The sequence below is a fragment of the Manacus candei genome, unplaced genomic scaffold (assembly GCF_025592945.1).
Source record: "Manacus candei isolate 608988 ecotype Guabito, Panama unplaced genomic scaffold, ASM2559294v1 h1tg000044l, whole genome shotgun sequence".
NCBI lineage: Eukaryota > Metazoa > Chordata > Aves > Passeriformes > Pipridae > Manacus > Manacus candei.
Genome location: NW_026138092.1, coordinates 948,704 through 975,606, shown reverse-complemented (window position 1 = coordinate 975,606; position 26,903 = coordinate 948,704). Strand labels below are relative to the sequence as shown.

General features: G+C 40.4%; 1 long non-coding RNA gene across 1 annotated transcript in view; it reads right to left on the bottom strand.

Moving 5' to 3' along the window:
• Nucleotides 1-26,903, bottom strand: part of LOC127474796 (uncharacterized) — a 424,738-nt gene that overhangs the window by 24,942 nt on the left and 372,893 nt on the right. Inside the window, exons 9-12 of the long non-coding RNA XR_007905981.1 lie at nt 12,887-12,934; nt 8,465-8,524; nt 5,938-6,240; nt 4,197-4,312 (exon numbers count right to left, since the gene is read on the bottom strand). This is a non-coding gene — a long non-coding RNA (uncharacterized LOC127474796). The remainder of the gene's footprint in view (nt 1-4,196; nt 4,313-5,937; nt 6,241-8,464; nt 8,525-12,886; nt 12,935-26,903) is intronic.

Genomic DNA, 26,903 nt, shown 5'->3' with positions numbered 1-26,903 from the left:
GGGAGCGCAGATAACAAAGATAACAAAGCTCCTCGGGAACATCTGCTCTCCCTGCAGTCACTGTTCCTACCATGCCATCCACTCCTCAGTTAAATTACAGCCTCTCTCCTTGCAAAGCAGTGCTGTACAGATGTGGACAAAACTCCTTGGATAACCACAAATGATTCACAAGCTTCCTTCCAGCTTTTAAACAATCCTGGTAAGCACTTCCTACACCTTTTTCCCAGCCACCAAAGCGGTTCCCTTTCCCTCCCTGTGCCAAATCAATCAGCTCAATACTGACCTGGTGTGAACCCTGCAATGTGGAAAACAACAGAGAGTTTTAGCTGTAACAAACCCCTACTTACATATCACCCATAATGCTGCATTTGACTGAGCCTGAATTGAAAATAAAGAAATTCATGAAAGGAAAGGAGCTGAATTAAATTTTCTGAAGTCCACAGCAAATCTGTGTTGTCTGTTGAATGTCATGTTTTTACTTAAGGTAGATGCTATGTATTTATGAAAATGAGATACAAGTCTATCTATCTATATGTGTATGGCTTCACATACAGGGGTGTGTGTGCATTTGCCTGTAAGAATTGCATAGGAAAGCTGATTAGAAAAATAAGACTCTCAACCCTGACCCATTTGTGCTTTTCAGGTTCATATGGTACATGACTATTTCGTCCTGATGTCAATGAAAACTGTATGGAAGCAATTATTCCATGATATAAAATAGAAATTTGTGACTTTTAGTAGAGAGGTTTCCTCTCTTTTGGATAAATATTATTCAAGCTAGCCATTAAAATCCGAAAACACAGAGAACCTGACAATACACTTTTTTGAAGAACTATTTTATATTGTTAAACATGTTTCCAGCTCTGTTTCTTCACAGTACTTATGTATATGCTTCCATATTAGCATGCATTCAAGTTTGTTACTGGACAGGGTTGAAAATCTACTTATTTCAATTTTTTTTAAGACACTTCCTTCCTATTTTAATGTTAAAAACAAAAAAGAATTTTACACCACTTCTTTGTGCCTTATACAAATAATTTCCAGAAGTTTTTGAATTTTCATCTTTGCTCTGCTGCACTCCAAAGCAGTTATCAGACCCCATTGTGAACACTTGGGAAAAACACAGCCTGGCTGACAAATTAGTAGTGTTTGGTGCTAATATTACTAATTCAGCATTCGAAAAGGCTGCTCACTGGGGAAAAATGACATGTTCTCTAAGTCACAGGAGAAACTAGGGAGATAGTTACTGGGTGTTGGCTGTGCTGCACAGATTGTGCACGAGGCTGTTCCCACTGCAGCTCACTGACTGCCAGCAGACTGGCAGCAATTGTCAGCAAGATTTATTGTTACTTCACAGTTACACAGTTAGAGAGGAAAGGCTGAAAGAGTTTTGTGAAGTTCAGTCCACAGCAACACACACTGATTACCGCTAATGCACGTCTCTGAAATAATTTTGCATCTGTGGAGATCTTAAAAGTCATTTTCTTGAAAGAGCAAAATCCCCACAACCCTCAGTAAATTTTTTTTCTGGGATCAATTCCTGAGCTCTGACTTCAGTTCTAGCTCACAAACCGATTTTCCAGTTTACAACTGGTCTTGGAAACCTCAAACTTTCTCAACAAAAGAATTAGCACACAAGGTAACTAAAAAGTAACCATTAGAGAGAAGCAGATGTTTTTTACTTAAAATCCTGGTTGTAAGGAGGGGGTGGGGGAGTGGGGAGGGGGCAGCGTGTCATCTTTGCACACTTGAGAGTTCAGCTCACTAATACGAAAGACCACAACAAACTTGTTATATAAATGTATAAATTCCAGAGGCAGGAATTTCAATGAATGCTTCCATTTCAGTTTCTGTTCCTATGGTTTATGCTTCTAAAGAATGCTTTTAACCTAGCTTCACTAAGGCAAAACGGTCTGATTTACATATATTTAATATACATATATATTGTAATTTTAAAGGATGGATTTACTTACCAAATACAAATTTAATCAGAAATCAAGATTCGGTATCTCAGATTTTTGTGTCTATCCAGACAGAGCAAAAGGTTTGTGTACTTTGAACTACGAAAGTATTTTGAAAGCTCTTAGGATTGTCTTTCCTGGATCTCTGGTGTGTTTATTTCTTTGGTTCAGAGGGAAATCAACTGAGGTGAATTTGATTACATTTTTGCTGCAGAGGACCCCTCTAGGTCAGGCATCTTCTTAAGTAATAACTTGAGACTATGAAACATGAGACAGACTGACAGGAACAAGCCAACTGGGTTCCTTCAAACACAGATTTCTGCAGAGACACTCAGACATGGAAGGGAGAGGGTGGCTACAACTGGCAGACTCCCCCAGTGCTCCTGGATGTTGCTGCAGTCTGGGAAAGCAAACAGCAAAGGTATTTAGGGCTACACAAACACGGGCCAGCCAAGCAGCTGAGAAAAGTCTCTGAGCTCATTTGTTTCTCTGCCAAAGAGGGTCCAGCTTATTGTAAACCAGGAAAATAAAAAATTATCTCTTGTCATCCAATTTCAGGTGGCATTTCCAGCACTTGCTGGAGCTGTTCAGAGAATTATCTTGGTAGTGAAGGACATCTGGATAATATGCAGCACAAGAGTGTCAGGACACATAGAAAATAGGATGGGAAATATTTATGGCAATCCGGTGTTGGAGTTACTCTAAAGTGTCCTAACAAGTATTAGAAAAACTGTCATTTCAGATAAGCAACCAGCTTATCTAAACATTATTTACAGGGCAATCACATATTTTTGCAGGAAGGGAACTGAAATTGTAATGCCAATTTAAAAAATAAAAAATTTACTACCAAGAAGAAAATCAAAACAGTTTGAAACAGTCTTGTGATAATTAGGCAAACACTGCTACAAGATACAATATGGGAAAGAGTCTGTACAGATCCTTGTGAAAATAATGAATTGCAACTTTGGTGCTGAATGTTCCAGACAATTAGATTTGGCTTAAAGGTGAAAGCATTTTATATCTATGTCTCAATCTCTGTCTCTTGCTCTCTGTTTTAGGACTTCCCCTGTTTTCCAAAATATCTACTATTTCACATGGCAGAAAAATGTACATGAGGATAGTGCATTTGAAATTACATATTATTTGTACAAATGTCATCTGTGTGTGGGAAATAAAACTGTTATAGACTGTGAGTTCCACATTTCCAGCCCTGACCACAGGGGCACCCCCCCCAGGAACTGCCTCTGCCCCTCTGCCCACACTGCCTGGCTGCAGCCACTGAGCAACTCCACACCCCCAGGCAAATCCAGGTCCTTACAGTCACCCAGCTCCCAGAATTAGCAGAAGTGTAAATAATGGGAGGTGCTGAGAAATGCCTGATGGCTGTTGTGCATCTGCCTGAGCCAGAATAAGAGCACTCAGAGCTGTGGGAGAATCAGAAGGTGTCACAAGGAGAAAGCAGAGTATTAACAAGGGTAATTTTTGAGAAAATGAGGCCAGAGGGCTGGGTAGGTGCTGCACTGCTTTCTGTCCAAAAGAGAGCCCTTCATTCTACAGCTCTGTTGTACATATGAAATAAATGAAAACTGCCTGCAGAAAGATATGGCAAGTGGAGAAGTTCAAACTTAGTGATTTTGGATGGCAGAAATTTATGTCAATTCCTTTCTTCTGCAGATTAAAAATCCCAATGTTTCACCAGGTTAGCCTGAACAGTCCTGCAGACTGACAGCAGGACTGAAGTTCTACCTTGTTTTGTCCTCATCCAGGTAAAAACACGAGATACTATTTCAGTCAAAGTTTTCTCTGCCAAAGTTAAAACCCTGACTTCTTTCAAGGCTCACATCACTTGTACCTTGACTGTATTTAAGTGTTCTTGTTCAAATGGGAAAAAAAAATTAATTTTGGAAGAAAACATCTAGGGAGTCAAATCCCATCTCTTTGAACATTACTGTGAGCTAATGGGTAGAAACATAGAAACAGTCCGAAAAACAAGTTAATTTGTTGGACCATTAGAGATAATTTATATGAGAAAAGATACAACTGGCCAATTTACAAAGAGGTCAGGTAAGGCAACAAATGATTTAGAAGAGAAAAATAACTAGGTGGTCACACAGTAAAAATATTTAGGATGCCTGTTTTCAGAGATAGCATTCCAGGCCTCTCTCCTCGTGCCTACTTGATACCAGCAGTAACGGAAGAGCTATTTTAATTACAAGGAATCACTGTAGCACATACCACTATTTGGCAGTTGGATGGCACCAGTGCTGAGCAATGCAGAAAGTTCCCAGAGATAACATCTTCATTAGCAGGACTAGGATGTCCTACACTGACTTGCTTGTAGGTCCACTAGGCTGAAAACCAAATATTACAGATTAAACCTTCAAACATCAGGAACAAATTTTTTTGCATGTTTGCTCAAGAGAAAGAAAAAATATTGAGGTATTATAAAATAATGTGGTGATGATGCAGACAGTCACCTGGCACCCTGTTTCCCTTTCTCCCCTGCCTGTCTGAGGCACTCATCTGTCTGACATCAGCCCCTCGCCCCCTGCTCACCTTCCCTTTCTATATGTCAGTAAAAACCTGGTACAGATAAATTAAGGTATTTCAGAGTGTATCCCTGGGTTTCATCATCTCCTCAGTTCCCAGCCATAGGACAGATTACAATTTCACAGATGTGAGGACAGGAGATATTACAGCAAAGCAGGGGTGCCACTCCAGATAAGGTTAAGATGGCACTTCCATTATAAACACCTATTTGCAGTGGCTTATGACTTCAGGCTACAGATTTCTCTCAGGCTGAAACTGGGCATATCTGGGCTCGGCGTGGTAATGGTTTTCCCTGTCTCTTCAAACCATTTTGATGAGGTGTTTGTGGTACGAGACAGCAAACAAATCCACGTCTCTGGTCATTTTTCAAAAGGCAATGAAATGCATTTCTTCCATGAAAAGCCTGCTGGACAGGATGTTCCTGTCGTGCTAACACTTGTTTTACTGTCCCTTATTTCCCCCAAAGATAATTTCTAAAGTGATAAAATGTACATCATTTTTTCCCCAAAGCATCCAGGACAGCTCAGGGATATCTTCCTGCCAGTCTGCCCTGAGGGACGTGCTGTGTCCCTGCCAGGGGCAGGAGCTGGCACTGCTCACCAGTGCCACCCAGTCCAGGCCAGTCCTTGCTGGGAGAAAAGCCTCCCTTGGCAAAACAACTTTTTTGGAACTTCAACATATGACCAAAACTTCCATATTTTGGAAAGAGGTGGAAAAAAAGGTCATTGTATAGCACACAAATCTTAATATTTTAATGAGGCATTTATTCTAATTGTCTAATTTATTTTGAATTGTATCTCATTATTAAAATCCTGCATTTTCATTCTGATCTTTAATGAAGGATGTAATGAAATCCCTAAATACAGTACTGTTTTGTCTTTTTTTTTTTCTTCCCTGTGGCCTTTTCCACTCAAAGTTTAGAATTTTTGTCAAATATTAGAATTTTCATCAAAGATTATAATTTTTCATCAATTCTCCAAAACAATAAAGTACAGAGACCTGTTTGCATGTCTCTCTATCTCCCTGGCTCTGTTCACAGTAGTATCTATTTCACCAGCTACTTAAAGCAATAAATTACTGTAATAAACTTGTTGAATGAGATAAATTTTGTGTTACTTTTCCTTTGTATTTCTCATGTATCAAGATATGCCCTGAATTATTCTACCACAAGCGATGCATAACCCTTCTATGCTTTTAATGAGTGGAGAGGATGCTTTATCTATCCAAGCATATTTTTAAAGAGTCAGATTCACAGAGGGCAGAGGACATAAGGACAAAGAAATGGGAACAGGAAGGGGAGAAGAAAAAAAAGGCATACCAACATTTGGAGGGGGAATATAAAAATGATTGGATGCCAGTTATTCTTGATAGTTTTCAATTTTTTTTTCTAATTACCCTTTGTCAATTAAAATTTTTGCCAGCATACCTTGTGCACGCCACAGCTGTTTGGTAGCTCTGGAACGTGTGTGGGATGTACATCCTGGAGGGCACGGGGCTGCAGGAAACCTGCTGTGAACACCCCTGGGCACAGACACGTGGTATTATGTTCAGTAAATGTCCCCAGAGTCTGTGGGGCACCACACTGATGTTTATTTTAGGTGGGAGACCTCCGGATGTGGCACTGTGAAGGAGGTAGGAGGAGATAACACACATGCTCTGGTCACTCCAACTTGAAACACGTGGCAGAACTGACAGGGGCTAAAGGCAAAAGCAAGGAAAAATGGATCTGCTGCTGGATTTGAAAAAACAAGAGAGAAAAGGGGACATGATAAAAATTATAGCAATAATGTCAGAGCAAACAAATGAGGAAATTTTCAGGTGGAACATACCCAACAAAAAGCTACCCACTGAAGCAGGAAGGCGCTGATTTAGGGGGTGTGTGCACTGCTCTGCCCTGCCCACAGGAACGGCTGCACTGCCCTGGGAACACCCAGACTGGCTTTAATTCCTGTGCCCGGGCACTGCCAGCCCCAGCCATGGCACAGAGCCCAGCAGGACGGGGTCTCCTCAGCTGTGGGCAGAGCAGACTGGCCGTGCTCAGCTCGGGGCTGCCTCGCTCGCGCTGTCACCGCGGTGTGAACTCGCGGCTGGCTCGGGTTCCTCTGCACTGCACTGCAGGCACCTGAGTGACTGCTGGGCAAACCCACCCAGAGAGGGCAGACAGGCAGCTTTTACAGAAATTGTACACCCATGGAACCTCTACAAATATTATTACATTAATAACACAGTGCAGGAAGGCTCCTCCCAAAATATCAGACTCGTAGGCAGTAGGAACACCTGTGATTACATTACAGAGAATGAAATAATTGCAAAGGCTGTAAGGAAGAGTTATTATCATGTTTCAGGGCACAAACCTCAGTTTAAAGCTCCCTATAAACTGCTGGTCCAGGTAAGATTTGCATGACAATCCTATATGGTATATTTTATATTCCTAATTGGATATCCTGATTAAAGGTACCTTTCCTGTTCTTGTTGTAGAAGAATATTTTCAGTATATAGAAGCCATCATTATCAATAGTGCTTAAAAGCCTGTGTCCAATCTGGTGAAAGGAATAACTTTCTAAGTCAGCACATATATACCAGTAAAATAAAAAAATCAACCAAACAATGCAAACCTAAATGCCCAAACTCAGGAATGTTTAGCATTTAGTTTCAAATTCCACCTCAGAAAGGTGGGCACCTATCTCAAATGTAACTTTACTAGTGAATAGATTTATCTGTTATGGTTATGTCAGGTGACTGTATGGATACAATAATATTCCTTGCAGACAGGGATACTATTTCCTCTTTGCAAGAAGGATTGGTTGTGATTCAGCAAGACTGAAAAAATAATTTTGAGTTAGGTGTGGGCTGGTGATAATTGTTAGTGATTGAATGTCAGTGAGTGAGAGGAGGGGAGAAAACCCATATAAAGCCAGATGACAGGGGAAAGTGCTGGTTACACTGACACAGTATCACTCCATCAGACTTTATAAATGAAGGGTAAATTAAATTAAGTATGGTTATTTAACAACACTCAACCAAACATTTATTTGCTGGATAGCAAATAAGGCTTGTATTTAACCAAAGATTAGTGCATTCCAATTCTAATACCAGTGCAGTTTGTTTTTATAGGACCATCTAAACAGCACTTTATGTTGACATTTCTATTGCGTATTTAATGAAGGCCTATCAAATATGCATGGCAAATAAATACTGTGTTCCACATAAACCTTTCCTGTATATTCCCTATCTTTTCTGCTTTGTAGTATATTTGTTCTAATAAAAACACATGTCCCTGCAATGTAACTAAATCTTATTTCATCTTCTTTCCAGACACCTTCTCTGCTAGCATTGCTTAGTTCCTGACATGGAGGGAGAGGACATTTCCAACACAGTGTTCAGTTGGTCCATTTAAACAGATATTGGGAATTATACTATGTCAGGAATAAATCAACATATATGTCTATTGCAGATGTCTTCTGGAGACTTGCAAATAAGTCTAAGGATAAGAGAATCGTCGCAATTTTCATTTTAAATTATGTAATTTGATCTATCAATTTCTTATTTGGGTGCTCTGCTTAGCTTGAACACAGAGCAGGCAACTCCTTTTTCTGTGCAAATATATGAACATAAAGACACTAATTACTACTTTGATTTTTTTTTTAATTTACAAAGGCTTTTCAAACAATATTGCAGATTTTTTTTTTTTAACGAAAATACAAACACTTTATTTGTTTGGTACCTTCAAGTTCAGAAGCAACAAAACTCAGATTCCTTAGCTCAATAGATTCTGAAAAGAATACTTACTTCTGCACACCTTCACGTTCTGTTATTTCATAAAGGAGCTTTAATGCTAGTCTGCCTAGTAATTCACTATGGGATGTCTTTATACACCACTGACAGTAATACGGCTCATTTTGGGTGATTAACTTAACCCCCAGTATTGCAAGTGCCTTGCTACATTAGCATACCTTTCAAGGAATAGTTGCAATGTGAGAAAATTGCCTGTAGGATTATTTGCAACCAGGAACCTGTGAAATGTAAAATAAAATTGAAGACTGTAAAGTAAAACATCAAAGATACCTAAAATATTAATAGTCAGTACTCCAAAAAGTAATTTAGAAGAATTGCATGAGGGAGCGAAAATTACTAATTTAAAAACAAATAGCCTTGGCAAAATAAAGTCAGAAGTTTAGAATAAACAATAGATAATACAAATGCATTGTATACACAATATGAAAAGAATGCAAGTAGCACTAGCAACTCTGGGAGCTGAAGGTGGCTAGGACAGAAATGCCTGACCAAGCAAGGAACCAGATCTACACAAGCAAAACAACAAAGCTGCATTATATTGAATTTCAGCTACTGGAGAGGAAGAAAACCAAATGTTCTTTAATCCATCTAGTTTTCTGTTACAGTTCAATTCTAATTGAATGCAGGCAGAATTTGTGGGCAGAAGGATTTTCTTGTTAATTGATGAATTTGGAGATGACAGCCATTGTCACGCTGCCCCAAATCATGTTTTCACCCACTCTCCATGGGGCAAACCATGCTGGAAGTTTCAGTCGGGTTTCTGTGGGAGATTCCAAGCTTCAAAGGCAGCATTGTGAAACCTGTTTCCCTTTTGATATGCACTTTTCCTTTTAATAAATTTCAGAGCAAAGAAATAAACTCGGATGAATCATAAAGGCACACAAAGTAGAAGAAAAAAGTCTTTAGTCTTGAACGAGGCCCTGATTGTGCCTGGCACATGGCAGGAGATATTTGAGAGACCTGCAGGAATTTCACAGCACATTCCAGGCTGCTCCAAGTTCCACAGAGCACCTGCAAGTGAGAGCAACGGGACTGCTCTGCCCTGCCCTGCTCCCGAGTGTGATTCCAGGGATAACCCACTGCAAGCCTGGCTTGTCTTCTTCTCTTTCCTTCCTTCTTCCACAAAGGGAATCTTCCTAAAGAGCACTGCAGTTCATTTTACTGGTAAACCTGTGATCCCATCCAGCCTACAGGGTTTCTCTGGACAACCCCCTCCCTGGAATCCTGCAGAGCAGCACAAAGGGTCTGAATCAGTGTGGGTTGGGGGGATGAGACCCACCTGCAACAGCTGTTTTGACTGCAGTTACAGAAATCATCATGAAATTACAGTGCTCCTGAAGTGGACTTGAAGAACAAGCTTATTCTTCACTGTAAAAAAAGCTTGGCTGACCAAGACTTAATAGATCTTGCTTAACTGTTTCCCAAAATTCTTTCACAGCTGCCTGGTTTTACAGATAGTACAATGAACTATCTGAACAAAAGTGAGAACAACTGAGTGACCTTTACAGAGAAATCTGTAACGACTACACTGTCCAAACAGACATTGTAACAAAAGAACAGAAGAATAAAAATACCCAGAGATCATACTGTGGTTAAATGGGGACTAAATTACCACTGGCTGATGCATATTAATTTCACTACTAATTTCTAAAATCAATTACTTGATGTACCCTGTGTATGCCAGATTCCTTACTCAATGACTGTGTACACCAGGATTTCCAAACCAGAAGTCAGTGATGATTTTTATGAGCAATGTCTCATATGCTATAAGATGGAAAGGAGCTGCTAAGCCAAAACTTTTTTCTTTATCCTTTTTTTTTTTTTTTTTTTTTTTTTTTAAGATTTACACTTAGTACCAGAACTTCAGAGGGAGAATTATGCTTCTTTCAGCTGTGAAATACTGTGCCTTGGCAGGCTCCACTCTGTGGATCCATGATCCTGAAGCTGGGGGCCACAGATGCCAGGAGCAGGCACCTGGAGGGCTTCCAGCAGCTCAGTGTTTCAGAAATGCATCAGTGCAATGATCCTTTCACATTTCCTTTGGGAGTGGGACTTCTTGTGAGGCTGCCTGGGCTGCAGTGCTCTCACCTGAGCGGGGGGCTTGACTGCTCCAAGCACTTGGCACCCACACACCCACTAAACAGAGAGGGAAAGAAAAGTGCTCTGAAAATTTAGGTCATCAGCTTTGGAAACATATGCAACACTTATACATTACTTTTTCACCAGCTGGAGTAGCTGGCACAGAAAAGGCTCAAAACTTGGAAGGATTTTGTTTTATTTTCTGAGTACTTCCATTCTATTCAGGACCATGCAACTCTGTGACTGCAAGGAATATTTGCTACTGAAGTACATGACACTTCTATAAGCATTTGTAGTCACTTGACTTTTGTGTGTGTGTTGATAACAGTACTATTTATTACAGAAGCCTAAAGTGTCTCTTTGAAAAGAAATTACCAAATATAATATTTCTCTTTGTACAAAAATATCCCGTAAAAAGATTATTTTCATGAATAGCAACGCTTTGCTTCAATTTGTGTATCTGTTTGCCATTTCTAAAGACACTTTTAGATAGATCTTATTTCTATGAGGATTTGATAAGACAACTCTGAGGAAATAATAAACAGATTCTATTTATAACAGACGTGCTAACTAGCACTCAGAAAAGGCTTTTATGTGTGAGGTCTTTTTCTTTGAATTGATCTTTAGCAGGATAAAACTATTATCATAGGATCCCATTCATTCCATAAGTATACAGAGACTTGATTTTGTCAGAACCCAGATAAAAGAAGAAAAATTCAGTGTTTCTTGGGACAGTAAGATGGCAGTACACTGACATTTCTATTAAAAAAACAAAAGTTCCTGTTTCCATCATTTCGAGGTTTTTGGGGAGATCTCATAACATCACCCCATCAATGTCAGACTGGTCTCTTCTCTGGTAGCATTCACACCCAACCAGTTTATCAAGGAAGGAGGACCTGACCTGCTTTTCTCGTATCTCACACTGTCCCTAATAGGATTATAGGATTTCTATACTGGGACATGGTGAAAAGTTCAGGGGTGATTTGCACAGCTACAGGAAGCCCAAGCTCCACAAACAGTTAATGTGACTGAAAGAGCACATCAGTGCTTTGCACACACAAATATTTAGATACTCACTGAGCAGAGGCTCCAGGAGTAACAGTTTCCAGTGCCCAGTTCATGATGTTCAGCAGAAAAGGACAGGACTTTTTACTGGGAAATGCAATGTGCCTGAAGACATGAGCCAATATGACACCACACCTGGCCAGTTTGACTCCACTGGCCGTCTCAAAATTAATGTTTGTTCATTTGAAGAGCTGATCTGTCTAACCTGGTTCCTACAAAATTAAGGACTATGAAAGGTCAGTCTTACTTTCCCACTTCAGGCAGAACTGTGATTTGCAGAGACCAGTGTCACCAGTTCAGACCAACAATAAACTCCATCTGCTCCAAGCCCTGCACAGCAGGACAGCTGAGGCAGTGGGGCAGAGGAACCATCCTTTGCAGGGTCCTTTCCCACAGCAGGCAGCTGGGAGTGACTCTGAAAGCTTCAAACATGAAGTCTCCAGCACCAAAGGTTCCTGCTGGAACCTTCCTGCACCACACACCTGTTTGTGTCTGACCTGGGACAGACTCAGGAAACGGTGCCAAAACAAATGGCCCAAATATTTTCAGAACAGCCATCTCTAAAATACTACAAGGGAATTGCAGTTCAGTGGTGTAAAGAGTAAAAAAAAAAAAAGCTTAACTTTAAAAGCTCTTTTTTTACCACCACAATTTGTTAAAGAAAATAAAAAGTATAAAACACTTCACCATTATTTTAATAGATACATCACGTTCCCCAGCATCAGAATTACAAAGGTATAATTTGTTGTATTTATAACCTCTATCCTCATATGCAGTGAAAATCTTACACATTTTCTTTAAAGAGATTTCACTTGGAATACTTACCTACCTTGCTATTTTGCTCTTATTTATTATTATTACATACTTTATTCTATTCCTCCTATGAAAATAAATGGCAAAAGACTAACTCATTATACAGAATCTCATAAAACTCTCACATTTCTTGGGAAAAAATGGTTTATGCTAAGATTGGTACTGACAAGCACTTTTTAATTGCTAGTAATGTATACACAGAGAATAGGGCAGATATTATCACTGATGCTGCTGCTGAGGCTGTAGTAATTTTCTCTGTATCAGAAGTCACTGCCATAATTTTGTTCTCTGGAGGATATGGCTTGATTAGGGCAGGCCCATTGTTTCATCTGAAATCTTAGCAGATTAATACTTTCATCAGGGCATCAATTTGTCCCACTTTTCTCTCTGCTGCTCTTTGTGAGTGACACAGCCAAAGGAATGCACCTCTTTAAACTGTCAGTCAGTTTAACTCCTCCTCTGCAATTATCCTCGCATGCATAATACATCATAACAAATTGGATTTTGCAAAGAAGCAACAACAGAAATTACATTTGCTTGTGGCATAAGATAGAAACTGTTCTAATAGGGAAGGGAGGGGGTGAGCAACGGATAAAGAAATCCAATGAATTAAAACCACTTACAGAAAACAGTTGCCTTCTATTTTCTCAAGGTTTCTTCTTCTTCTTCTTCTTCTTTAGCATAAAGACCAATTGCGAAAGGAAAATTAAAGAAAAAAGGAAATATTAAAACAAATTAAAGTTATCAAAGGTTTTACTAAATTGTAGAGTGGTTTTGGGGTTTTTAGCAGAAATGTTTTCTTCTGGCTTTAGAGGTTAAAAATAACTGCCTTACTTCAAGGAATCCTTTTTATTTGAGCAAAAATTATTAGAGACACCACCAGGTGAAAAATCCTACATCACACAGGACAAATATCTTTACCAGATCTCCTGGCTGGAATAAGGAACCTGCATTTTCTTTTGATGTGCCTCCCTCACACCCCAAACTCTGCCATGCTGTTCTAGGTCTCCCCAAGTCCAGCAGGTTCAGGGGCTGATTATCTTCCTCTGTGCATCCATCTGCAGGTACTGGGGAAGCAGCCAACTAGAGCCAAAAACACTTCCCAGTGTGCAGGGGACTTCAAGACAGCAACCAGAGCAGTGATCTGCTCCAGATCCCTCAAAAAAAGCAAAATATGCGTTTGGCAGAACATCAGCAAAAACTCTTCTGGTTTATAAAAGAGTTGAGATGAAACAGAGGAACGTTTCCAGTGGAACACTGAAACCATTCTAATGTTTTAACTGTAAGATTTTTTGCCTTCAGGATATCCTTCAAAATTTAAACTGTGTTTTTCCAGGCAATTTTTATTACCTTCAATTAACTTCAATTCTGTGGCAGGAGCTCTACCTCATTTGAAAAATAAAGAAAGGGGGTGGGGGAGGGATCAGCTTTGCTGGGACTATATCTTTGTCTTTGGAAAAATGAAGTATGTTTGGCTCCATATTTAGAAAAAAAAGTTTTGTGGGCAACATCTGAACATTTAATGCAGAAGTTCTCGATTCAAACTTCACTAACGTAGCAACATGCAGGTATGCAACAAAAATAAAATGAAAAGTCAGAAAATAAATAAGCAGAAACACAACAGGAAAAGCACAGACCCCGGGAACAGCAAACAATGGCACTTTTATGGAATCCAAAGCATTTTTTCACCCAGACTTCACAGTGACAGATATTCCCTGAAATGTTCCACTCAGCTTGAGGACAGTAGCAGTGATACAGGTGGTGACTTTACATGCTGAGGCTGTATCTAGAAATAAGGGGTACTAGTGATAAAGTGACATGAGGTGTGAGTTTAGACAATGAACATTTCAAAATACTCATGTCAGGAATATGCAGCATAGCTGTATAGATAAGGGGTTTATTATTATCTCCTCTACACCTGTATCCTATTAACTTTTATCTTAATGATGGATGATAACTCCAGGACCATGGAAGCACCTCACAACACGGAAGCATTACACTCCAAATTATGTGGAGAGCAGAAATTAGCAGCAAGCTGACAATTTCTAGACTGATCTTAAAATAACCAGGTACTTTCTTTCCTATAATTAAGCCAAGAACTTCCTCCTCAATTAGACTGGCAGAAATTCCTTCTCAGTGCCACTGGCAGGTGGGTCTATAGTTATTTCCAATAGTGTTAGTGTTTGTCACAGAGACAGAAGTGAGTCAGAAGTGGGAGGCAGGAGAGCCTCATGTGAGCACGTTGGGCTGCCAGTTATTGAGGTTGTGTTGGCAGCTGCTCCCTGAGACACAGCCCAGCCGAAGCTGAGAAAAGCCCTGTCTTTGTAGCACACACTGGGTTCATCTACTCTTCTTATTAGGGTAAGACACTTGGTTGCTTACAAAATCATTATGATATTAGTGGCCACTTTCAAGTGCCCTTCAGCTGCTCTTTTCCCACTGCAGAAACAAACCCCTGGGATTTCACTGGGGGTAAAAAAATATCTGTGGAGAATGATGAAAGAACAGACTCTAAACACATTTCTGTATTTAGTGTCTTCCTGTCACAACTCTTTGTTGCAGTAAAACTGCATTTGCTATCATAATCTTTGGCTTGCACATTTCTTTTAATACTAATTATATGACTGTATTGTTACTCAGATAATTGTGGGAGTTGTCAATTAAATTCTCATTTGTGTTCAAGCATGAGTCTGTTCTCAGTACCTTATGCACATGCACACAAGTCTGCCTCTTGTAAACTGCAGTTTGCTTGATATATGCAGGTTTTACAGTTTATCAGATATTGTTATGCTGAAAACTTCCATTCTCTTCATTTTTTTCCCTACAGTACAGTTCTGCATAAGAAGGTACTCTATATTCATTTTTCAGACCATATTTCAAAGTTCATTTTTTAAACTTTAAAAAATAATAATGAAAAACTCCCAATGGATTATGTCCAAAGATCATAATCAGGTCTGTATCTGGGTGAGATTGTTTTAATCATTTTTGCCTTCTGCTGAAGTTAGCACATTTCATGGCACTAGTCCTTCTTAACAATAAGAAATTCATTTCTAAGAGTAGGACAAGCAGAATATTTCCATGTTAACAAGTAGTGCTGTCCACTACATAATAGGGAATTCCCACAGAAAAAAAAAATATCCTGAGACTGATCTGGCTTTTTATGATTTTCATGCTAATCAGTGTGCAAAAAATACAGCATCACAGGTAATGATACCAGTTAAAACAATATTTGTTAGCTTTTTGACATTCCTTTGCATTAAATGTGAACCCAAATAGTACAATATTATGTAGTACAGAAAATAAAAGCATTGGTCCTTTCTCTTTGTCTAAATCGAACAGGAAGTTGACAGCAGCAACAGGTGATGAAAAATAAATTGCATTTAGAAAACTCCATCAATTTAATAGTTTAGGGTATAATTAACAATACAGGAAAATTGATTAATTCTTTTTATGAGTTTTACCCTACTGTGTCCTTCTAAACACACAGAGGATCTGCCACTGAAATCAAAGCAAATTCAGCAGTTTGCCTCAATGACTTCTAAGACTTGCACATCAGATTTTATAGAATAAAGCACACACTGATCTGGAGTAGTGGATACACAGGTTTTGCTTGAAAATTAAAGGCTGGAAAGAAAGGATACACTGGCTTGGCAGCCCAATTCCCATGTTACATTATCCTGCCCAGAGTTTAAGTGCCCTCAGACTGCAAAAAATGCTCTGACTGTTTTCTCATACAATACAACACATGACACAGATATTTATTGGTCTCTGCAGCTGGGGAAAAGTTAGTCTGAGAGTATGGGAGGTCCAGTAACTTCCTTAACTTTTAAACACTTAATGAACCTTCTCGGTGAAGCTGGAACTCTTGTAAGAACAGGCTTTTAGAAAATACCCAGTACTGGCTATGTCTGTCTAGATGAGATGCACCAAGACAGCAGATTATATCATTAGATCCACAGTTGGTTCACATTTCTGTAACTTACAGGACACCCTTGGAATTCTGCAATACAAGATGCTGTTCTTCAGAAATTATTGGTTATGGCAAAGATTTGTTCTGAAACAGAGAACTCAGTAATGTCAAGGACCTGAGCCACACTCAGCACCTTGTTACACCTGCAGATGGTGTCACATCCACTGAAAGGATCCCAAATCCCACGGGCTGCTCTGCCCTGAGCTGCCCAACAACAGAGTATCTTCAGTCCTGGCATTGCTCACATTCTACACCCCCTGCACCACAACACTTCTGAATTCAGCATTTATCCTTCCTACCTTAAGAAAAGCAGAAAAAACTTGCAACCATAGGCCATTCCTGACTGAAGTAACCAATGCACCATTAAAACCAGAGCTACCACCCCAGTCTGGCTCTGCAGAATGCAAACAGTGCAGCAGCCACAGGGCTGGGGAGCCAAAAACCCTGCTGCAAACCTGGGGATGGCACAGCTCTGGGTGCAGGGTTAAAGGACAGACACCCCTTTGATTTCTGGTGTGAAAGTTCATGCCAGTCTGCAACATAAACTGAGACTAACCTCTTCCTTCTTCAATATGCCATTATTTCCCAGGTGTCACTGCTAAGACCACCTTGAATATCCAATTGAATTCAACTTCAGTCTAATGACAATCAAAATAAGACTTCAGAAGGCTCAAAGATGAGATGGACAAAATTTAACTGTAAAGGAACTAAAGGATTACTAATATTCTAGGCCTGAAACAACCTTTAGTAGGACTAGACCATGACTCTGAAAATGTTCAGAAATAGAGATGGATCCTTAAGTGTAAATAGGTAGAACACATTCACCCTTATTGTACAAATGCATTCAATAACAGTTTCTAAGAAGATATCTTGGTATATCTTTTGAAAGAGGTGACAAGAGTACATGGATTTAAATCCTTCTCAAACAGTAATAATGAGCTGTTTTGCTTCATTCATTCGTGGCATCCCACACAAATCCATTCTCTTCAGTTATTTTCTATATTACTCACCATCACCAAGGTGCATTTGTCAGATCATCCACAGTTATATGTCACTAAAACAGTGATGATATTCAGCTTTTCCTATGTTTTGCCACAACTTCAGTATACAAAGTACTTAGATAAGATCAGTTAATTTATAAAAACACCTGGTTGCATTTGAATCTAAAAAGACAGAGCACTGAGGGACAGAGAAAGGCATTTCAAAGAATATGAAGGAAGGTGCATTTTTCTTTGATTGAAAATGTGTGTCCCAAAATAGCCAGTTCAATCCATAGCTGGAGGGGATCTGGATTCCTGGATGCAGCTCAGTTACACAGCACCATCCACGAGCAGCAGTTTCTCACTGATTGCTACCAGGCTCCATCCCAGCTTGGCAGATGAAGCCCAGTCTTTGGTTATTTACATGTGTCACCTCTCAGTTGGATTAGAGCCATGGAGTTCCTGGGCATGAAGCCATCACACCTTAGGAAACTCCAATTAGTACAACATGCTGTAATACATGAGCTGCCCTGAGCAAATCCATCCTCTCTTTCAGTGACTTCTTACTGACTCCTAAAGCAAGGAAAATTCTCAGTTACCACTTTCAAGACAAACAATAGCCTGGGGCTAAAGTTTTTAGAAGACTACATAAAATATTGGGATCCACCACCTTAAAATGCAACTTCACTCTTTCCATAACATAATGCTCAGAAAGACAGTTATAACTTGTCTACCCAAAAGACAGAACATCCCCAGTGATGGATGACAGAAATTAATTCAATGTGTGTTTCTATGATCATAAAATCTTTATGAAATATGTACTGTCATTAAAAATGAAAGAGAGGGGAGAAGGAGAAGAAGGAGAAGGAGAAGGAGAAGGAGAAGGAGAAGGAGAAGAAGGATCTACATCGACAATAATACTGTCAAAATCACAGCCTCCACTACACATGCTTTTTTGCCCTTAGGGAGAATATTTTGAGAATAAAAAAGAAAATGCAATAAGGAAATAAAATAATAAATATTAAACAGATGTTTCCTAATAATCTATGAAAGGCACTAGCAGAAGATTAATGAGTGCAGCACAAAGCCTACATAGAGCTGAGAGCATGGACTACCTGACCATGCAGTCATGTTTCCAGTCATTTAGCTCTTTCTTTTCCTGCACATGTCAAATCCATGGGTTGAAAGGGACATTATCTCTTTAAAGAGCATATTCCTCACAGAAGTGAAGGTGTCAGAAGCTTCATTACCATCTACTGAGTGTTTGCTATCACCTTCTGAGGAGAGCCCAGCTCTTTCTGGTGGACAAATGTCCATCTCAAAACCCACACCAGTGCTGCAAATCCCAGAGCACAGGCCATGGGACACTGGCACCTCCCTTTTCTCTGCTGGTGCTTTTCCCTCTCGGTGCAGTGAGAGGGTCAGCGCTGGTGCTGGAGCAGAGGCTGGCAGGTCACTGCCTGTGCCACCTGATCCTGTGCCCAGCCCAGGGCTGGGGCCTCCAGGGCACCACCCAGCACCTTCCTGCAGCACTGAGTGATGCCAGCCCTGCCAGTGCTGTGTTCTGTTTGCCACACTGAAATCGTGGGCCCTGTTGTGCACGTCCATAAATTAAGCAGCTGTTATTTTTTTTTCCAATTAAACACAGCCCTTGCAGTGCATAATAGGTCATTCAGAAGTGTGTCTAATCTGTCTATCCTCACTAAACAAAAGACTAGATTCAGGCTTACAAACAAGGAGTCAGTTGTAGAACGTTCATTAAAAAAAAAAAAAAAGGCTGTGGAGTGGAGTTCTTTAAGGATTAACATTGGGAAAATCTCCAGACCAATAAAACAAAAAAGAACAAGTGTTTCCACACTCCAAAATTGATGGCAAAACTCCCCTTCTGCTATTTCAGAGGATAAGGACAGCTTATGTGTAATTAAAAATAACCATGTATTTGCACTTGCTAAACTGACCTCCAGACACCATAGGCTTTTTCAATAGAGGCCATACAGAATGTTTTGTTAATTTGTCATCTCAGTATTCAGCTGGTCTGCAGATTCCTGTGGACAGGTGAAGCTTGTGTCAGAGGTCATTAATCAGATATCCTCCCCCTCCTGTCCAACAAAGCATGGCCATTGATCAGTGATCCTTAAAGCTTTTTGAAGTCACTCAACAGCAAGAGTTCAACTTTTCTGAGCAACTGAGAAGCTGAATTTCCTTACAAACAAACCATTCTCCCACCACTGAATTAAATAACTAGAAAGGAAACACTGGGATTCCACGTTGTGTGCAGAGTAACCTGCCCTTTGAACATATTTAGTTCTTCCCTCTGCTCCATTCCCCTACTCCTGTGCTGATGAAAGAGCACATCTAACCTTTATAACCTTGACACTTGCCTGCAGTAATAATCTTTTCTTCTCCATATGAAAAGTGATTTTCTGGGGGCTCTTATTCAATAATTTGTGATCAGTGATATGTCAGAGCAAAAAGCTCAACAGACAAGGACAAAAGCAAGACATGTCAGCAAGAACAATCCCTCTGAACTGTGTCCTCCAGCCCAGCTGAGCTGGGCTTACTGAAAGACTTAAGCAGGAAATGAAGACAGAGTTGAGAATAGAACAGAGCAGAGGATAGGCTTGGGTTGCAAACTTCAATCTCATCCTAGGGAGACAGACACTTGAAGCTGGAAAGCAGGTTAGCCTCCACTGTACCTCTGTATCACACACTGCCAGTGTTAGAGGGTGACAAAACTGCTATAGGACAGGGAACATTTCCAACCTTCCTCTCTCCTTTTGCAGTCGAGCTGAACTGATGGAACTCACCCAGTATTTGTATTATTTAATATCCTGTTTGGTTTGGAAACCATTCATGCCGTTGCTATGTAATGACCAGCTCTCCAGGGCACTGCCTGCTCTCTTTTTTGCAGGTTTGGAGTACATTTGGAGTGCATAAGAGCTCTTGAGGCCACAGCAATTCAGGCAGGAGACAGCAAAAAGCACGAGGAAGACTGGACAGGTCTCAGATTTCATACATGGTCTTGGTGTAGTTATTCTTAATGGATGAACTCCCACTCACAGGATTTCATGTCTCCCTTGGAGTATCTGGTTTATTAAAAACGACACAGAGTTGCCACTAACTGAAAACAAACTGGAAAGAAAGAAATAAAATCATTCTCTAAAATTCAAAAAGCAGTTTGGTGATACCTTCACAGAAGTTTTCTGGTTTTGTTGGTTTTACAGATATAAAGCTTTTAATCTGCCAGAAAACTCTGTCTCCTGCTGTGTAGAAATGGGACTTCTAAAAAAGAAAGGAGAGGGGAAAAAGGAAAGGGGAAAGAGGAAAGATATTTTCTTAAGAGATACTTCAGTGAAACTGTGGGTAGTTCTAGATTTGGTGACACTTGCATCTAGGAGAATAAATCAATGCTGATAAAGCTGTAGATTGTTAGATGACATTGTTTCTTAGGTGAAAATATTAAACTGTGTCTCCTGGTATTATCATCTTCTTACTGACTTTGGGATAATAGAAAAAAGAGTGAAGAAAGGATTTTGATCAGAACAAATAGAGGACAAAGACAAGTGAGTTAAAGTCTTCTACATGAATCTCTTCTTCCTCAAATCCTCACTGTCTGCTTAGACTGCAAGGATGTCAAATGGGGATAGCTTCCTGCTGGAGCTGCTTCAGGGCCCTGGTAGGTCTGGGCACCACACCAACAGCCACTTACTCTCGCCACTCATCCTCTTCCACTCTGATAATCACAGCAGCAGTTGATTATTGGGTTGTAAAATAAAGGGATTTAGTGCTGACTGCAGCACTGAGTGCCTCAGCAAACTCCTCACCATAGATCATTTTCATAAAATTTGTCAGGGGTCTGGGCTGAACTGTATTTTCACATAGTTAATCCTCTGTCTGTGCAGCAATGTGGCCCTGTGCTGCCTGCACTGCAGACATGCCTGTGCCAACCCCTCTGTGCTCCTGCACATCCCTCGGGTGCCACCAGCCCAGCCACCCACCCAGCGGGGCCTGACTGACCCTGCAGGACGTGGGGTGACACAGAGGACAGGACACACAGGGGGACAAGGAAACAACCCTGGAGGCAATACGAGATTACTGCTGACAGACTTGCCCAAAGTACACCCTGCAATGGGTAGGAACAGTCTATGGGAAGGAGTAAGAGATATCTCCAACCTCAGGCCCCGAACTTTGGCCGAGTTCACAGCAAAGTTCACCAGGAGCCAAGCTTAGCAGCTTATGGTGAGTTAATAAAATGGAGAATGAACTTAACCAGTACCCAGTAGTAGTAGAGGAGCAGGGTCTGACTAAGAGAAAATGGAGTATTAAAAAACGAGCTACCTGCTTGACCATAATACCAGAGAGAAAGAGTTGGAATTTTCCCCATCCATTTTCTGATCCATTTCAGTTCATTTGGTTCATTCTGTTCTCCTTTCTTTCTTTTTAATTGTGGGTGGTGAAAATCTTGCCACCTTTGATCCCACTTGTGACCATATTCAAGGTATTTAATCTCTGCTATTAAAAAAAAACAAACGGGTTTTTTTGGTTCTTCCTCCAAAGCCTCACTATTTACATCGTTGAACAAGACCACAAATATCTGCCTAGAAATCAGGACAAAACAAGAGAAAGATAGCACAGGACTGCATTGTGTTTCATCTTGAAAAACAACAATGCTCTTCTTAGGTCATGTTTCCATTCTGAAAATTAACTGCAGTGGAAAACAATGCAAGTCTTTTGTAAAGGAAACAAAGATTATATTATTCAAGGAGGAAAGGAAGTGGCACGAAAATAACTCGGGAGGAGACAAGAAACAAAATGTCAAGAACTTCAATATTTATTTTTGGAAGCTCCATAATTTTGCTTTTAATTAATATCTAGTAACTTGCCTCCAACAAACAATGCTTTCTTCCAAACTTCCCTTCAAACACAGGCTATTTCCACTATGCTTGCATTTCCCTAAGTAGTTTTAACAGAAAGTTTGCCTTAGTAAGATGACGGATTTGTGGCAAAAAAAAAAAAGGAAAAAAAAAAGAAAAGAGCTTGCTGTGCAGCTGAACTGAGAAACAGAACTTTGTTCACTCTCACTAATGGATCAGCTGACAGTCAGAAATAGAGGTGTCCTTGTGTCTGACTGAAGCCACTTAGTTGGCAGAATTCAGTGACGTTTCCAGGTGAATTCAGCTCTAGTTAATTGAAGTCTCTTATTTGCAAAAGAACATAAAGATCTGTTAGGTTTCTTGGCTCAGAAGCTGAGAGAACTGTATGAATACAAACATGGTTCAAAAGGTATGAGAAATGTGTAAATACAGACCTTTGAACACAGACTACTTTTACTTCTGTAACAACGTTAAGATGCCTGATGACCCAAATTCACCAGCAGTGCAGCACATAGTCTTTTATACAGTAACATGGCCAGGTCTGGCTATTATTCCTGACACTTTTTTCTTTAAGTACGTTTTAAATAGCCTCCATAAACTGAGAAGTAATACTGGTTGTTGCAAGCTTTTGTCAAGTGATATTGCAAAGGTACATTAAAATCATTTCTTTCCTGTGTTCACATCATTGCCTTAAGTTCACAGGAAATAGCTGCTGAAGAAGACACCTTCATGCTTACATTTATTCATTTTGCTTGAGTTTAAAAAAAGGTCTCTTAGTAGACTTTTTGCACTGAAAATTATTACTTTGTCCCTAATGATCTACTTTACCATATTTCTAATATTTTGCTACATACTCGCAAGCCCATTCTCATTTCTGAACTACAGGGTTATTACTTGTGATAAAAATAAGATTATAATTTCACTTAAAATGAAGTGCATGTGAAGTAATTCTGGGGTGCTACTCCAAACTTAAAGCATAACTACACTCGGGCTCCAGTACTCAGTTTTTACCTCTCAAGGTTGTCACTAAGCACCTGAGAAGCGCACAGAGCAGAGCAGAAAAGAACAAGAAAAAAAGATCCCTGTTTCTCATTTTCTTAAGTTCAGAGTGTTTTGGTATGGCAGTGCTGTACTGACAAAATACTGCAAGGAATAAAATCTTTATAAGCACTTCCTATTTAAAATTCAGTATTCTCTTTTTCTTCAGATGGCAGCTACTGAGAAAAACCCACCCCTCCATATTGCAATGCTGAGTGGTGAACAATGGCTATCCCCCCAGGCTTTGTCTGTGTAATGCAGCAGCAGCCTGGGTTCAAACAGCCCTGAACATGTGACACACACACGTGTGACACACACAGCCTGGGTTCAAACACCCTTGACCGTGTGACACACACACGTGTGACACACACACATGTGACACACACACACGTGTGTGACACACTCACTGCATGACCAGTGCCTGCCATGGTTGTGCTGTCCTGAGGCCAAAGCCTCTGAACTGCTGCCCCAACCCACCATCTATGGGTTTGGAAGAACAGGATTGAAATATAGCAGCTAATGGAGGAAAGCAAAGATACTGTTACCCCAGGAATTCATTACTGAGTTATTCACTTGCATCCTTTCCACAAACACTAAAAATTCCTTTAAAATGCACAGAAGCCACAAGAACAAAAAGGTGACGGTTTTCACTCCCAAGGTCAGGCAGGCTGAAGGTTGAAGCCTTGCCACCTCTGGCAGCAGGCTCCCCCTCCACCTGTAGATCTGCAATTCCAAGGTAGGTTTAGTTCCCTGGTAGCAGACTAGGGCAGGAACCTCTGTTTTGGGCAGCACAACCAAAAGCATGCAGCAATGACAGACATGGGACACCTGCTGCTGCAGGGCAGGTGGCACCTCTGCCACCAGACCCACTGTGCAGGGAGGTTTGTTGTTGCTGGGGACCCAAGAGGTTGTGCAGTCTCCTTCCTGGGAGGGTTCCATGGACCAGCACAACAAAGCCCTGAGCATCCTTGCCTGACCTCCAGCTGGCCCAGCTTTGAGCTTGCAGATGGATTAGAGACCTCATGATGTACCTTCTAACCTGAATTATTCTGTGATTCCATCAGGCCAGAACATATCACTCAAATTACAGGCAAACTGTGCAATTGCATCTTCCCTCAGTTACAGTAGCATTAGATCATGTGAGAAAAAAGGGACTAAATTTATGCCAGCCATCAAGGGTAACTAGCTGGCAACAGAAACTTGTACAAAAGAGAGGGAGATGTAGAGCAATTCCTTCTCAAAGTACTTCGGTACAATATGTTTGCCCTGTAGCTTGGGGCCAGGGCAGTTCAGGTGCTGCAAGAGATTTTAAGCTTTAAAATACAGCTGGCATACACATCAGCAACAAAATTCATCCTAGCTTCAGTAAAAATCCCCTTACACTAATAAAGCCAGAATGAAAAGCAAGAGCAGCTCTTACAACTGTGGCAGTACCTTGCAATGATGTACAAAACCAGAGGCAGAGCCAGCAGTAAACACTGAGCAGTTCTGCAGCCCTCCAGCTGTTATCCCTCACTCTGTACATCCAGCTTAACATATCCTCATCTCATCTATCCCCATTCACAAAACCCCTGGTTTACCCAAATATTCTGCCTCTGAGAATCACTTCAAGGAAGGAGTGTGGAAACTGCTCCAAGACTTTCTAGTCTCAGCTTTGAACCTTGCTCTGGGCCCTCAGCCAGGCAGCCAACAGTGACAGTGTGTTCTGGGGAAAAAAAACCCCAAACACCAGGAAGAGCGTGGGGCTGGCACAGGCAGGGCAGCACAGTGTCCCTGCCCCTGCACCCTCAGGGCTGGCACAGGCAGGGCAGCACAGTGTCCCTGCCCCTGCACCCTCAGGGCCAGGCTGTGCCCACAGTGAGCTCTGCTGGACGAGCAGGCTCTCAAATGCCAGGTAAAAGGAGCAGCAAAGCCAGGCAGTTGCAGGCACGTGGTGCCAGTGTGAGCCCATGGCTCTGGATTCCCAGCCTGCCCTTTTTCTAACCTGCCATTAAGTGCTGGGAGGGTCTAAAACCCATCCAAATGGGAGAGGTGGGATTTAAATGCCCTTTCCCCTTTGCTCTGCACTGGCACAAAGAAGCTGTGCTATGTATCAATGATTTAAGTGACCTCCTTTTGGGGATGAACCCACTTGGTGTCTCTGCCTTCCTGAAATCCGTATGCTCGGAGCTGCATCCTGGCCCAGTTTCCCCACTGGTGACTAAACAACATTTTAAACAAACCACTTCGATGGTCAGACTGTTAAACAGGCAGAGTAAACAACATTCACTCATTTTTGCTAGGACACTGCTTTCCTTTCCCATGGAAAGACACTGCAAGCTAATTGTAGGGAACACTTTATAACAGGAGTGCCCCCAAAGAAGATAACTGTGCTCATATCTTCTAAAAACTACTAATATAGAGTTCTGTCCATAGATAAATATTTATGATAAAACAGCTGGTTTTAGTTGAAGATGTTTAACTTATAAGATCTCAATTTTATAATCAAGGTTAACAAGTCCCATGAGCAGAGACTGGAATGTAAATACCCATTTTGTTGATTCTGACTGAAGAATGCTCCACTACAAATTTCCAAATAAGAAGAAGGAGGGGGGAAAAGAGCGTAAGTGATACGATGAGAAAAAGCACCAGTAATTTATTTATGTTGTTCAACCATTAGTATAATTAATGAAACACCAATAATCTTTATTTACAGTTTATATAAATTTTGCCAGTTGTGGCCATGAGGATGATGATTCCTTCTTTGGTAAAAGGCATTAGCATCACATGCTTTCATTATAGCACCTGACCCTACTAAAATTGCACTTAAATTTAATATGTGACAAATTTAGGCTTTTTCAAGATTGGACCAGATCTCGTATAATAGATATTTATCTAGTTAGGCACCTATTTATTGATCTAATGTGTATGTTTACACAGAATACACAAATGTTACACAAAAAGTATATGGTAGCAGATGCTTTAAACAGATTAAATGTTATTTTTATACATCTCTGAAGTCTGTGCCTCATATTAATAAAATGGATTGTCAGAATTTTCCATTGTTACACTTCAAAGCATGCAATTATATTACCTTAATTGGAAGCACTGATGTGTTTTTACCAAGGATGTTTATTTGTATTCTGACTACTGAGATATAAATATGGGACCATTTGCTACATTTAGTTTTCTAATAGTTTTCTACTTAGATGATTTTTGTTCTCTGCATTTTATCCCGACAAACTACCATACTGAGTACATGTCCAAGGGAGGAACTATGAATTTAAGCTAATATAATCTAAAAACTTTTTCTTATTGAGATCTAGATTGATTCTGTATAGTCAAGAACCTGTTAACTACAGAGTATATCAGTGAGAAGCAACAGAACTTTTTGACTTGTGCATTGCAGCAGAATCCAACAAGTTAGGGATTTATACACTGAAGCATTGGCATCCACTAATCCAAAAGCATAGTTTGTGTTATTTATTATCAGAACAGTCAACATGGATATCCAGAACTTTTTATATCTTCAGCACTAGTGAAAATATGATGTATCTGAGATGTTCTGAACTACTGGGATGGCAATGTAACACTGTCAGGAGTTTTCACGTAGACAACATTTACCAAATCACACTAACCCTTTTCTAATCCCACAGTAAAAATACACTACTTTGCCTTGCACTTTGTTTACTGCAATACAGTTCTGTTTATCCCAATAGAGAGAGAAGTCTGCCCGTGGCTTGACTGACCCTGTGGTCAATGGCAGTGAGAACTGTGTATTCATTAGAGAAACAGCCTT